The 15,393-nt window shown below is 43.7% G+C and overlaps 1 protein-coding gene across 1 annotated transcript in view; it reads right to left on the reverse strand.

Annotated features, from left to right (window-relative positions):
• The window catches only part of SND1 (staphylococcal nuclease and tudor domain containing 1), a 438,879-nt gene that overhangs the window by 108,905 nt on the left and 314,581 nt on the right, over positions 1–15,393 (reverse strand). The window lies entirely within an intron of this gene.

Genomic DNA, 15,393 nt, shown 5'->3' on the forward strand with positions numbered 1-15,393 from the left:
TGACAACTTCCCAATGGCACTTACTCTGCCAATAAGAGACCAGGCATTAGCTGAAGGAGACAAAACTCAAGTGGAAACAAAAAACAGTTTGAAGGATTAGTCAACAGTGTCTACTGCATGCCCACTGTGTTCTCACTACTGCATCAGACATCACAGTGGCACAGGAGGCATACAGGACCTGCTTTCTGTCCACGGGGGACACTGAAAAATTCACCAGCTTACCTAGCAGACCTCCACTCTCCATTTAACTAATACTTGCCGATGTCTACTCTGGGCCAGGAAGATAAGGATTGTCGTGGAAGATGAGGATTCAATGATGAAAACACTTTGCGCTCATGAAGTTAATTACCAGCTAGGAAAAGATTATTTTCCTCTACTATTGTAAAAGGTATGTTATTGGTGACTGGATTTGCCATCTGGCCTATATGTTGCAGAATGTTAAGAAATAGTACATGGCCGGGTGCAGTGGCTCAAGCCTGTAATCCCAGCACTCTGGGAGGCCAAGGCAGGTGGACCACTTGAGGACAGGAGTTTGAGACCAGCCTGGCCAACATGGTGAAACCCTGCCTCTACTAAAAATATAAAAATTGGCAGGGTGTGATGGTGCACGCCTGTAGGGCCAGCTACTCAGGAGGCTGAGGCAGGAGAATCGCTTGAATTCCAGAGGTGGAGGCTGCAGTGAGCTGAGACTGCACCATTGCACTCTAGCCTGGGTGAAACAGCAAGACTCTTTCTCAAAAAAAAAAAAAAAAAAAAAAAAAAAAAAAAAGAAAAGAAAAAAAAAGAAAAAAAGAAAAGAAATAGTACATGATAGATAATTGGATTATATTAGGCAGATGCATGTGTGGCTAGGAAGCTACTGGCAGAATGCAGTGGACAAGTCAATCGCGGGGCTTAACAGGACACATCCCTCACTAAGGAGACAGCCTTGGGCCTCTGTTCTCTCCCCACACCACAAGCTGGGAATGGGAAGTCAGCACAGAAGGTGGGAAATGGCAGAGAGGGAGGGAGTGGTGCTGTAGCAGCTTCAAGGGTAGCAAATGTGCAGTCTTGCCAGCAATAGGAAAAACAGCTCTATTCAAACAGAAATGGCAGATGCCAGGTAAGGCAATAAGAGTCTCTTTCTGGAATTTGAACTGAGCAGTGTTTAAAACAAAAGCCCAGCAGGAGCCAGAGGAAGGAGGCCATAAGCAGAGGGGACGAACTGGTGGCATTAACACTGGAGATCTACAGTGAGGTCCCTGGAGTAATCTCAGACTCAGAATCACCCCAAGTTCCAGGATCTGTGACACCTGACCCTACCTAGGCTCCTATTAGATTTTCATGGATATTCCTCTGCTCTCTCCCCTCACTGACACTGTAAGCCAATCTGTGAGGATCTGGTACTATCAACCAAACTAAAACAAAAACAAGAACAGTGCATCTTAGGGCAGGCACTGTGTCACATTCAGATTTTAATCTTTCCAGCACCCAGTATACTATGTAGCACACAGTGGCATTGGAGAACCTCAATAAATGTTGAATGAATATTAGTGAAAAATAGTTCTGAAAAATGTAAACACACAGAGAAAGAGATGGTTGATGAACTGTCAGGGTGCAGACCTGAGATGAGGTTTAGTCTGACGCACCTGGAGAACAGAGGTGTTTTATGCAAATACCAGGAAAGCGGCCAACAGAATCCATTAACTACATACATCCCACCTTCCCATGGTTACATAACACTTCAAAGATTAAAAAAAAATATAGCATAGCTACACCCTTTTACCCCACTTGTCTTTAAATTGGCACATTTGGAGAACGTGGTTTAACTACAGAGTTGAAGTGGTCAACACTGACCAGCTATGTCAGAGACCTGAGCTGGAGCACAGCAGAAATGTTTAGCTTCTGACACACCAAAGGAGGAAAACAATTCTCACTCATGACCTATGTTCAGTTCTAGGAAAGTTATGTGGCCACATGGAAATGCAGAAAACTGGAGCACACTTAAAGAGAGCAGGGGAAAATGACTCAGGGGCGTGGAGACCTGCCTCTAAAGGGAAGATAAAAGGTGCTAAATTTGTACAGCTTGGCTAAGCGGTGACTAAGAGGGTGACACGATAACAATCTGCAAATATTTGAAAGGTGTAAATACAAGAAAGGAGGGAGAATGCCTAGCCTGAAAACAGGGGATGTAATTATTAGGGGAAAGAAAATCTGGACACCATGTCGGAGAAACTTAGTGTGGGGATGACTACTGGGATATAAATAAGTTTCCCAATGGAAGGGAAAATGTTATTCAGTCTTAAAGCTGAAAGATGGTCACTGAGTGCAGTCCTCTGCTTACAGTGAGGAGCCCAGGCCAGTGAATTGTGATTTTATTTTATATATTTAGACAAATTAATAATATTCAATATTATTTAATATTGAATATTCAATATCTCTGCTTTAAATAATGGTCCCTGAAATTTCAACACAATTTTTGTTGATCAAATGATGGGGGAGACAAAATGGCAGTTTTGATGGAAATTTCACAACAAAACAGGGTTTATCTACCTAGCCACATACCTAGCTAGCAGATAAAGGGGGGCTCAGTGCAGATGTGGGGGGCGGATAGTGGGGAGAGGAACAGGAATATCTCATCTAGTTTTCATCTTCCTTCCTAGTCTCTAAGACCCCAGGCAGGAATGCTGTAAAAGTTTTCCAGATAGGAAACTATGGACACCTCTCCTTTCTATAGACTGCACTTGGTCCCCTGGAGTCAATGTCATGGACAAGACACAGAAGGAACACTAAAACAAGCTTCTTGTCCCACTGACTGCACTCCTATACCTCTGCCTGAGTACCTGCTGCTGGAGCTACTCGATTTATAATCCACAGGCTCCCAGCAGATTTTTACCCCTAGACTCAACTAGTTCCATTTCTATACTTTCCCATACTACCTTTCTCCCCACCAAAAAAAAAAAAAAAAAAAAAGAAATTGTAAAAAGCTCCACTACACATAGACTGTAGATACTTAAACTCCATATAAAGGCTGAGAAAAGCAACACTTTTAAGTCTGTCCAGGACGATTTCAAAAATTCTTCAGCACTAACAATATATAGATAGGTATTCCCTCCTTAAGTATCAAGAAAAAAATCAAGAACTTTCAACCATCAACATGAAAGGTAGAGTCAGACAGACCATCTGCCTAATTTTAAGGAACGTAGTTATCACTTAAGTAACATACAAAGCCAAATCAGTTCATGCCATTGCTTCTCAGACCTGTAATAGCTCATACACCAAAAACTTGTACTTCTTGCTCATAAGCTTTAAAGTAGAAATAATATGGAGGACTCAGGTTGCAAACGCTGTCAATGAATCAGTTCGCTATTGAAAACTGCACATCATCTCACTTAGGGCGTGTATTTCCATGTTCCTAAAACGGCCCAAAGAAAAAGGGAAATGGCAGACCAGTTGGTTCCTAAGAGTTTGTTCTTCATGAGGCTACAGTTTGTACTAAAAGGTTTAAAAGTAAAACAAGGATTTTGCATTTTCTCAAATTCTTTATTCTCTCCCTTGTTCTCTAAACCCCTACTTTGTTACCTCAGGGGAGGTAGCATCTTGTGGGCCAATTTTGGAACATGTCACTGCTAAAGCTCTTTCAATGATCAGAATAAAGGGATAAAAGAAGAATGAAGGGATCCTAATTAAAAGGGATCAAATACCTCAGGTAATTGTAGTCAGGGGAGTCAGAACTGGGCAGAAGCTGAGACTGAAGCTGTTTTTAGTCACAGCTCCAGTTTTTTAGGATAGACTTTTATTAGGTTGTTCGGATTTTGTAATGTTTGATGCATTTGTTGAAAGACCAGGTACTGAAGTTAATTTGGAATAGGAACAAGAAAACCAAGTCTTCACAATGCAATGGAAACTGCAGCTCTCTTTGAAGAAAGGAAGGGGAAGAGAAGCGAAGCATCTACAGACAGGAAGTGTGGTGCTTGGCTGTTAAACATGCCTTGAGTTTCTGATACAAGTCATAATAGTTGTTTGCCTGTTAATGATAGATCCCTATTCTACAGTCATTTGAGGTAAGGGATATGCCAGTTCTCTCTACATCCCCGGTATTTGGCAAACAGGAGATGCTCAATAATTCAGTTTGCTACATGAATGCCAGAGAGGAGAAAATCTAGCAAAAACAGATACACCAAACCTGTTACAACAACCTGCTTTTCCAAGAGTTCTGGATGCGTATGAGTTAACATGTGGAGTATTGATGAGGAATTCTAGTACTGCTTACTCTCAGGACTTAAAGGTAAATGTGTATTAAATACTCAATCACTGACCACAGTCAGTGGAAGAGGCAAGGAGGGGATGACTTAGAGGCCTTATACTGAATATCTTGCTCTCAGTCTAGCCGGGCAAGATACAAAACCAGCTTCACCGAATTTGATTTATTGTTAGTTTTAGACAACGGACAAACTCTCCCAAATGGAAAAAAGGCATTTTTAGATGGAGCTGGTACAGAAGATAACAATCAGGCCAGCATGGGAATAACCTTTTATAATTCTCCCCATTGCAGAGCAAGATCTGAAAACAATGATTTTTAAGGGGGAAAAAAAACCTCTCACTGATTAACGAGGCCTTTCCTTTCCTGTGGCATCCCAAGAGCAGGCCGTAAACCACCCTGCCAGGCTGTCTCTGGGGGTGTGTTTGGGAAGGGGACTGGAGATAGCAGGCTGTCTGCTTCCCAATGCCCATGTTCATTTTTCGGGATTGCTATAAGCAGCAGCTGCAATAATGTCACCGTCAGCTACTAGCAGAAAGAACAACTGGGCATGGGAGAGATCTGTGTCTTTCAAATGTTTTTTTTTTTTTTTTTTTCCCCTGGATTTCTCTTTATTATCCATATCAAAACAACCTCATACCTTCATTAACAAATTCACAGAAAACAAAGTATCTGAGGTCAAAAGCTAGAGCTATAGTCTTCTGAATGACAAGAAAGCTCCTACATGGCTCAAGCTTTTATGTAACACAGTGGCACTGTGCAGACAGCCTCTAACAGGCACAAATGCTATGTGTGAGCAAGGAGGAGTTGGTTTCTATGAGAACCTCAACTTTTATTTCTTCCGACTTATTTGAAAGCAATAGGACTTTATCTTTAAATCAAATAAAATATATTTTTCCCCCTTTTGATTTTTGGCACCAAAGGTTCCTATTCTTGGTCTTTTTTATTCCATGTTAATGGATAAAGAGAAAAATTTGAATCTACTGTCCAGGCTGCTAGAGATTTGCTACAAGGTGAAGAGAAAGCCACAGGAAATACCCCTATGGATCTTGCAAGTCGACGCTTCCATAAGGTATTCTGGCACACACCTGGCAGCCAAATGTAAAAGCTACTTACTTGTATAAATTTAGAGTGACTTTTTCTAGACCAAACTGTTTTATTTGAACAAAATGGTTCTGAGATGTGTGGAGAGTACTTCTAAACTATTGCCTTTTTTGAGCTTTCACTCAAAATTGCTCTGAGCTCCTCCTCCTGAGGCAAGTGAATTCCAAATGTCTAGAGATTAGTATACTCAGCCTACAGTAGGATGGCGAGGAAAAAACAGCCAGTGTCAGAAATATTAACACTTAAGAAAGAAACAAAGAAAATGAATTAAAAAAAAAAAACCTCTGGGCTGAGAAACTCTTAGCAAGAGCCCTTCACCTCACCAACTTTACTTTAAAGAAAAAGGAAGGCGGGGAGGTGTGGAAAGCAAGCAAAAGGGAAAGGAATTGTGAAAAGTGAAGGTTCTCCAAGAGCACAGGCCAAGCTACAAACATCCTGTCCAGAGTAGTTTGGATCCTGGGCCAGCCGTGGGTCAAGAATGGCATTTGCCTTATTTATCTATTTACTTTTTACCAAACGCTATAGTTATTTTTTACCATACCCATAGTTACCATACCCTAAAGCAGGGAACAGCAGACAACTTCCTGAAGACTAAGTCTGCCCACTGATTTTGTACAGCTCGTGAGCTAAGAATGATTTTTGTATTTTTGAATGGTTAAAAAATCAAAAGAAGAATATTTGTGACATGTTGTAGGATACAATAAATTTCTCTTCAAAGGTTTCAGCCTCTAAATTGTTAAGTACAATGAGTTCTGAGATCCTCCCCCAAAGAACCAATGTATCAGTACGTTCAGCTCCCCTGTTCTTTGTTCTTCATTTTAAAGTTTAACTTCCTCTTTCTTTACATCTCTTTGTCCCTAGTTTCAGTAAACAACCCCCTCCTAGCCTCTATCACCTGCTCTGACCTTAGTCATCCTTGGTCACCTGCTCTGTTCTTATTCATCCAGAGTCACCTGTTCTGTAACTGTTCTTCCCACCAAACTACTCACCCCGCCACTCCGGCTCCTACCCCTGCGCTCTTTAAAATGGCCAGCCAGAATTAGCTTAGACTGTGCGGTCCAACCCTAGCCAATAGGGGAACAACACAGCAATAGGGGCTACCTGCCCCTTCTCCTCCCTTGTTCAGGTGTCCTCTCGTCATTGCTCCATCCGTGCGTCGCACCCTTCTATAGAAGTAAAATTGCCTTGCTGAGAAAATTTATGTTTGAGTGCTATTTCTTTTGCATCACCGAAAATTTATTTCCAACAATGTGATGACTATGAAATTCAAATTTCAGTGTCAATAAATGAAGTCTTATTAGAACACGGCCACATGTATTTGCTGTCTATGACTGCTTTCATGGTACAGGGCTACAGTTGTACCATGAGCATGTGTAACAGAGACCATAAGGCCCACAAAGACTAAGATATTTACTATGTGGCCCTTTCTAGAAAAAGTATGCCAATGTGCTCTGAAGCCTGTTGCATGGTGGTTTAAAAAAAATATAGGCGGCTGGGCGTGGTGGCTCACGTCTGTAATCCCAGCACTTTGGGAGGCCGAGGTGGGAAGATCACCTGAGGTCAGGAGTTCAAGACCAGCCTGGCCAACGTGGTGAAACCCCACCTCTACTAAAAATACAAATATTGGCCAGGCGGGTGGTGTGCGCCAGTAATCCCAGCTACTTGGCAGGCTGGGGCAGGAGAATCACTTGAACCTGATAGTACAGGGTAACTCAACTTGATGTTGAGTTATCAGTACAGGTGACAGCATAAGATATGTTAAATTATAATAAATAAAAATAATACTTAAAAAACCTTATGGTCATGTGACCTAGAAGGTAAAAGGAATGAAAACATGGCTTAGGGGAAACAGCTAGAGGCAGCTGACATTAACTGCAGGTATGTGCCCTCAACCTTTCTCTCCTGAGCCCTGTTCTATGAATGTCCACTTTCCTGTACTTCTGATCATTCTATTTTATTCCCACTCTCCTCCCACAGATGCATATTTCCCCATTCAAAACATACTCTCCATAAGCTCAAACCTTGAAAATGCCACAGTTGCCACTCTTTGTTCTTCATTGTAACTGCTTCTCTCCACTTCCTGACCAATCTGTTCACCATTAGACTTCTTGTGAAGAAGCCCTTTGCTCCTAAGATGTTGTCCTTAGACTTTGTCTTTCAACTAAATGATAGTTAGAAGTCCTACTAGATTGTTCTATGGTATTTATCACTAAGCGCCAACCCCTGAGATCTTTTCCTTCTTGTTGCTTCTTTCTTCTAGGTGTCCTATCTCTCTGGCTGCTTGTTTTGTTTCTTACTGTTGCCTTCAGTCATGTACTGCGGCCCTTTATTTCTCTCTGCACTATCCTTTGGCAGGTTTATCCATTCTTACCTTCTCTATCACCGTGATCATGCAGAACTCAGACATGTAATCCTGGCTCTATACCCAACTGCCAAACATCTAACAACTGCCCACGTCTCCCCTTGGATGTCCTGCCAAGACCTCAAACTCAACGTGTCCTAAAACCAAACTAATCTTCCTCCCAAACCTCTGTCACCTCCTCCTCTTCCAGAGTTCCCCATTCTGGTTCCAGCACTACCATCCTCCTGGGCTGAAAACCTCTCTTATCTTCTTCCCTACTCTATCCCCATAACCCAATGATTGCTACATCCACTTGATTCCATTATTTCCCCTTCTATAGTTATTCCTCTCAATCTTCAACATACCTCTGTTTGTCAGGCTCTTCTTACTTGTGGCCAAGAATCTTCTGATCTACCTGTGCCTGCCCTCGATTTTTCCCTATACTTACTCTTTATACACACAGCTACCAGATTAATCTTCCTAAAACACAATGTTCTGCTTCTTATTTTTTTTTTATTTGCTTCCAAACAAAATCAGAACGCAATCTGACATTCTAGGCCTTCTAAGATCTGGTCCAATTCCTTCGGACCATATAAAACATGCATTACCCATTTGACACCTTTTCAAATATTTGAAGAGACTTGCAACATCTATTTCTTCTCATTCTCGTGTCTTATTTTCTCTGGGCTGAACATTTCTAAGGTCCTCATGAGACGTGAGTTTTGATTTCCTACCATTCTACTCTTTTTCTTCTTTAAACCTACATAAGATGAAGTGAATCTTCAAACTGAAAATATCTTTCTAGTTGATTTAATTAAAAAGGTCCAATGGAGGTGGTGGAGTGTGCAACAGGGAGCATCCCTTTTTCTGCACTGTTGAAAGCGGACTCTGGAAGCGTTCGCAGAGAAATGCGCTGCTTTGTTGGATAAATGGGGGAGGGGTGTGGAGAGACTGCATATCAGTCTTCTCTCTGTGTGGCCAGGCAGAGTTGGACTTTTCCTCCAGGCAGCATGCTGCAGCAAGAGACAGCTCCGTTAGTGTGGGGCGGGCAGGGCGGAATCCCCAGACTGAAGGAAATGGGAAGCCCTCAAGACACCATGTGGGGGAGGTGGAGCCTGTCCCGGCAAAGGTTTCCTGCCTCCACGGCCTCCATTCCAGCTTTCATTCTCTGTCTCTCAGCAGCAGCCCCAGGCACTGTGGAGACCCGGGTGGTGTTGTGGCAAGCAGTCTATTCATTTCCTTCTCTCATTCACTGGGCTCTCAGGGATCAAAAGGAACAGCAAATCCAAACCACTGCCCAGAATTCACTTTGCAGAATTCAGGGAAAGATTGTTCTACTGAAGTGATGACTTTCCCTATTAGGGAGACCTGAGGGAAAGAAAAAGGACTTCTGCATCCTTTACTTTCCACTGATGCAACACTGCAGACATGACTATTTCAGTCACCACTGTGGCCAGTGGACAGGGCACAGCAGTGCACTCAGTTGAGGCTTTTTAGCCCCTATCACAGTGTGGCAACAGTGCACCAAAGCACCAGGATTTCAACTGTGATGCTGGACACAGTTCACATTGCTTCAGTTGAAAAGAGGAAGGGCAGTGAGGGAGCATATCAGGTACTCAACAGACCCGCATCCGGTTTTTATTTTTGCAGCCATGCGGGAGGTATTAACCTGTGCCATCAGGCTGTGCCTGTCTTCCAGGGAGAGGAAAGCTGCTCCAGTGTGCTCTGCACGAAAGAAGGACAGCACCAGGATGGGAAGCTTGCCAGAAATCAGGGTTTCTAATAAGGGTGGGGCAGGGGAGGAGTGGTGAGGAGTGATTATGGAGAGGAGGAGGAAACTTCCTGAACACAGCTCTCCACACCAAGCACATTCCCCGACCAGAGTTCCTGGTGCCTGTGACAGCCAACAGGGGGTGTGTGTGTGTGTGTGTATGCTTGTGCACTTGTCTGTGCTCACTCACCCAAGGAAAGAGGGTGGGGAATAAGAGAGGAAAGGAGAAGAGGGTGGAGGAGGAGGGGCTGAGGAAACCACAGTGGCCATCTCTGAGGGCTGAACTCTCATTTATAAGCCCATGGTGGGTCATAGCAACTGTCACAATGACCCAAATCAGAAACTGGAATTTGGGAAGAATGTAGGATGAATGCTGAATGGGGCCGGACCTGCCTAGTGACAGCCATGAGCACCTCTGTGGGGGTGTCAGAGTGGAGCAGAGAGAAGAACGGGGTAGCGTGCTCGGCACAGCACACAGAAGAAAATCTCATGCCAGGGCAAAAGAGAGGAGCCAACCCTTCTGCAGTGATCTGCCAGCCTCACACCCTTCATGTGTCTTCCAAAGCCCCAGGCTGGCTGCCTGCTCTGCTCCCCTTGTCCATCCTGCAGACTTTGGTAGATGCTGGCTTGTTTGTACCTTTCAATCACTTTGGTTCCTTATTCCCTCTCCACTATATCTTAGCCCTGCTCTCTGTCAGGCCATTCTTGTCTAGTATCACAAGCAGAAAGAAACTTAGCTGAAGCCTTTTACTCTGATTGCTGGCTGCTCCGGGGTGCAAGCAGAGGGGGGTCAATCTCTCTTAAACACACACACACACACACACACACACACACACACACGTAATGCTTCTCCTGAGTGTGTCCCTACTACATTCAACTCAATACTGGGGTGTATACAAGAGGCCTGCTCAAAAACGCCTAAATTAATGGAAAAACGATGAGCTGCACGTCCTTTTAGGGAAATTTGGGGAGTCTGAAAAGCTGTATGGTTTGTGTATGCCTCTTTTGTGTAACAATATGTTTTGGTTTTCATAGTTTTTATCATTAAAGTAATTGTATGTCCTCTAAAAATATAAAACAAAATCAAGTGGCCAGTCACAAATAGGGCTTTTTCTCTTTGGGTAACTCCCTCTGCAATTTACAAAGTGCTTGGATGCTCTCTGGCCCAAATGGATTCCCCCAGGTTAGAAGGCAATTAGATCTCCCAGCACAAGATGCTCTTCAGCAATACAACTCAAGACCCAGGGGACAAAAGAAGATGGACTTTTCTATCTCAGTCAGCCATCCTAGGGAGACACCAGTTCCTGAATGGCAAAGAGGACAGCTGTCAGCAAAAGGGCGGGGGAGCAGTGAGGCAAATTTCACAGCCTAAAAGCCAAGAGAAAAACAAAAACAAGAGAAGTGTTTCATATGGAGGCTGTCTCCCCTAATGTCACTAAACTGGAAAATCCCATATTCTCGAATTCACCCACCCTTAGCAGACAGCTGTTCATGCCTGAGTCAGAAGGAAAGGTGAATGCTTTGGAAGGGGAATTCTCCTAGACAGCCTGGAATCTCAAGAAGCTCAATCACCTAAATAATGTCAGTATTTTGGACCGGCATAAAAAGTGGGTTCATTTCTGTATCTCCTTGGAAACCAACTGGCTCCCAAGGTAGTGAATGAGAGAGGGCAATGAAATCGCTGCTTCAAAGGGAGCCCAGGCCAAGCCCCCAGCAAGCAACTCTGTCTTCCACTTGGTATTTCCAGGGCAGACAAGATCAAGGAAGGAGCATGAACGAACCTTCAGGTACCAAGTTTGATCCAAACCACTCCAAATTCACCTTGGAGATAACGGGCATTTATAATCTGATGGGACCCTAACATTCTTACTTCCCTTTCACCAATATTCTAGCTGAGATGCTGTATCGTATTAAATCTTTGTAGATGAGTGATGTGGTTTAAAATACTGCAGGCTTTGGCTGCCATTCCCTTCCCTGGGGTCTCAAAATAACTCCACACAAATCATTTTTGCTAAACACTCACTCAGGCAGCTCTTCCCTGCCAGAACACACACATCTTATGTAAGTGAAGAAGCCACCTAGTTTGCTGGAAGACAGTAGCACTCCCAGAGAGGCAGTACTGTCTGCTGCTACTGAGACTCTGCAGAGTTGGGTTTTCAACCCCCCTGTCCCCTGACAAAAGGCAGGCACCTAGCCAGGCTGTGCACAAGCTTCCTTAGCAAGACAGCCCCCATAGAGGTTCAGGTGGTCAGGCCAGGGAAGGCCCCTCAATTCAGGGCTGCTTTAGAAACAAAGGCAATTTGGACATAGTGACTACTTGCTACATAAAAAGTCTGCTCTGCTAAATTTTGGAAAGGAATGAGAAGAGGGAGTAACACGGTGTCTGTCCTTCAAGAATCCACACAGGTCAGTGTGGAAGATAGGCACACACATAGATATGACACAGTACAAAGCTATCAGTAGAGCAGAACCAAAAGAATGAGGTCAGCAAACAGGAGCAGTGAATGGGGGTGGCTGGGAAGAGGAGAGATGTTAGAGACCACCTCACCTCAGGTAGCTTCAAAGCCTCCTCTTCCCAAATCATTGACATTGGCAGTTCTAACCCACTCCTCTGCCCTTGGCTTGGCTGCTTTGTTCGCCCTTCCTCCGAGTGCCCTTCCTACCTCTTCTCAATCTAAGTCTCTGCTGTCAGATCCGTTTTTCTGACAGTTCTGAAGCCTCCGAACATCATAACGGTCTGTTCTTAGTTGCTTCCCACTCCAAATCCAGTCCCTAGGCAATCATTTGCTCTCTGTGCTTCCAATTCCACCATAAGCTGATGACTCTCAAAGTTTTAATCTCCATTTCTGACGTTTCTATTGAATTCATCTGGACCTTCAAACACTCACAGCCATCTAACATCCAAGCTGTCAAAACTGACCTCATCAAACCTTGTGTTATTAACAAGCCAGAAAACTGACCTCTCTCTTCCTCATGCTCTACTATCAAAGCGCCAACCAGGTTTAAAGCCTCCTTAAACAGGGCTGCTCCTTCCTCTTCATTCCCACTCTGCAGCCTAAGCAGGCTGCACACCTCTTCTCAGACACATGGCAACCACCTCCCAGCCAGACTTCCTTACCTCATTTGGGCCCTCTCCAATCTTGTCTCCATACTGCGGTCAAAGGGATCTTTGAAAATTACATAACGCAATGAAAAAAGATGACTTTCTGCTACATCCAGTAACATGGATGAATCTCACAGACAACAGTTGCGTAAACTGGACAGGCGCGGTGGCTCACGCCTGTAATCCCAGCACTTTGGGAGGCCGAGACAGGTGGATCTCTTGAGGTCAGGAGTTCGAGACCAGCTTGGCCAACATGGCGAAACCCTGTCTCTACTAAAAATACAAAAATTAGCCGGTGTGGTAGTGCACATCTGTAATCCCAGGTACTAGAGAGGCTGAGGTTGGTTAATTGCTTGAGCCCAGAGGGCAGAGCTTGCGGCAAGGCGATATCGGGCCCCCGGGCGACAGAGCGAGACTCCGTCTCAGGAAAAAAAAAAAAAAGTAAAGGTAAATTCAGATTGTGATTCCATTTCTGAAGTTCAAAGATAGGGCCAGGTGCTGTGGCTCACACCTGTAATCCCAGCACTTCACGAGGCCAAGACGGGATCACTTGATCCCAGGATCTTGAGACCAGCCTGGTGAACATGGTGAAACCCCGTCTCTACAAAAAATATAAAAATTAGCATGGTGACATGAACCTATAGTCCCAGCTACTTGGGAGGCTGAGGCAGGAGGATCACTTGAGCTTGGGAGGCAGAGGCTGTGGTGAGCCGAGATTGTGCCACTGCACTCCAGCTTGGTGACAGTGCAAGGCTCTGTCTCAACAAAATAACCCCCCCCACTCCCCCCGCAAAAAAAACCCAACAACTAGGCAAAACTAATCTATGATGAGAGAGGTTGGAAAGGATACTGGTTATCTTTGAGGGGAGCACCAGGAGGGACCCTGTGGAGTGTTAGAAATACTTCATATCTTCATGTATGGTGGTTACTTGAAATTATGTTCATATATAAAAATTTAGCAAGCTGGCCAGGCGTGGTGGCTCACGCCTGTAATCCTAGCACTTTGGGAGGCCGAGGCGGGTGGTCTGAGCTCAGGAGTTCGAGACCAGTCTGGGCAACATGGTAAAATCTAGTCTCTACTAAAAAAAACAAAAAACAAAAAAATTAGCTGGGCGTGGTGGCATGCGCCTGTAATCCCAGTTACTTGGGAGGATGAGGCAGGGGAATCACTTGAACCCAGGAGGCAGAGGCTGAGAGGCAGTGAGCTGAGATCACACCACTGCACTGTAGCCTGGGTGACAAAGTGAGACAATAATTCAGCAAGCTGTATACTTACGACGTGTGTACTTTATTGTATATAAGTCACACCTAAAGTTATTTTAATGACAATATATCACTCATCTTTCATTGCTTCTGATAACCTACCTTAGGAGTTCCTAAACTAGGGGTCAAGACTGGGCTTGGGGGACAGAGGCTGCTGTTTGTAAAACCAGTGAAATTATATGAACATCTTTGTATGTATTTTCTGAAGAGAAGATTACCTTGTACTCTTCAGAGTCATTATTTACTGAGAATGTCTAAAACTCAACGTCACCAACAACTGATCTATGTGGTACAATCTAAACAACCCTGCACAGACACAAGGCCCTTCTAAGACTCGGGTACCTGACTTTCCAAACTTACCTTTAACCACTGTCCCTCTTCTAGCAGACATGACAGCCATAATAAAATATTTATCCTTTTGAATGACGATGCTTTTTCACGGCCCTTTCTCCTTCCTTTGCTGGTTACAAACCTTTTTCTTTCCTCATCTATCTGGCATTTTCTAGGGAGAAAGCCTACATAGTCTTCTAAGATTTGTAAAATGGTTGGTGACCACCCCTAACAGCAAAGAAACTGAGCCACAGGGAAAAGTGACATCGAAATAACTCTGTGTTGAACTCCAGCAAAACAATCTGCAAAGGGTGGCTTGGGGCTGGGATGAAGCTCACTAAAGATTGTTGAAAGAATGAATAAATCTGAGTATTTGAATTCACTGCTCTTGTGGTCCTGTGAAAATGATTGGGTGATGGCAATCCACACCGGGGCTTATCAGGATTTTTATTTTTTAAAACATTTATTTATTTATTTGTAGAGACAGGGTCTCACTTTGTTGCCCAGGCTGGTCTCAAACTCCTGGGGTCAAGTGATCCTCTCACCCAGGCCTCCCAAAGTGCTGGGATTATAGGCATGAGCCACCATACCTGGCCCTACTCAGGATTTTTATTAACAGCTGAGGTGAAGGCATTGCAGATGTATGTATTTAACATACGTATCACATGAGAGAACAAACATACAAAGATTCAATCAGGCAAGTATCAGGGGTTAAAGTTACGAAGATAAAACAAAAGGGATTAACAGCAAGTGCTCAACAGAAAATGAGAGACTGTGATACACTTTCATACAAGTTCATATATAAAGGACCTGGAAAATATGTGTATTTGACTACCATTCTGTGACACAAAGAACTTAAAGGCATCTTCATGTATCACCTAAGCATTCATAGAATCACCAAATGTTACAGCTGGAGAAAGAACCTTAGAAATCGAGTCCAGACTCCTCCTTTTCACAGAGGACGTTACTGGAAATAAGAGAAGTTCAATGACTTACACAAGGTCACATGACAACTTGGCAATAAAATACAGCTTATAAACCCTATCTTTTGACAGGCAATTGTTCTTTCCACTGTATCCTGTCAGTTCAGGTTGAATGCACTTTATATTACTTAGGTTACCTGATTTATCCGAAGGAATTCTGTTTTTAGATGTCTTTTCCCGAGTGAACAGATAATCTGATAGACTATGATGGACTTTAAAAAAACAGAGGAAATAGCTGTATTATGAAAACTAAGTTCA

The sequence above is a fragment of the Papio anubis genome, chromosome 4, assembly GCF_008728515.1.
Source record: "Papio anubis isolate 15944 chromosome 4, Panubis1.0, whole genome shotgun sequence".
NCBI classification, from domain to species: domain Eukaryota; kingdom Metazoa; phylum Chordata; class Mammalia; order Primates; family Cercopithecidae; genus Papio; species Papio anubis.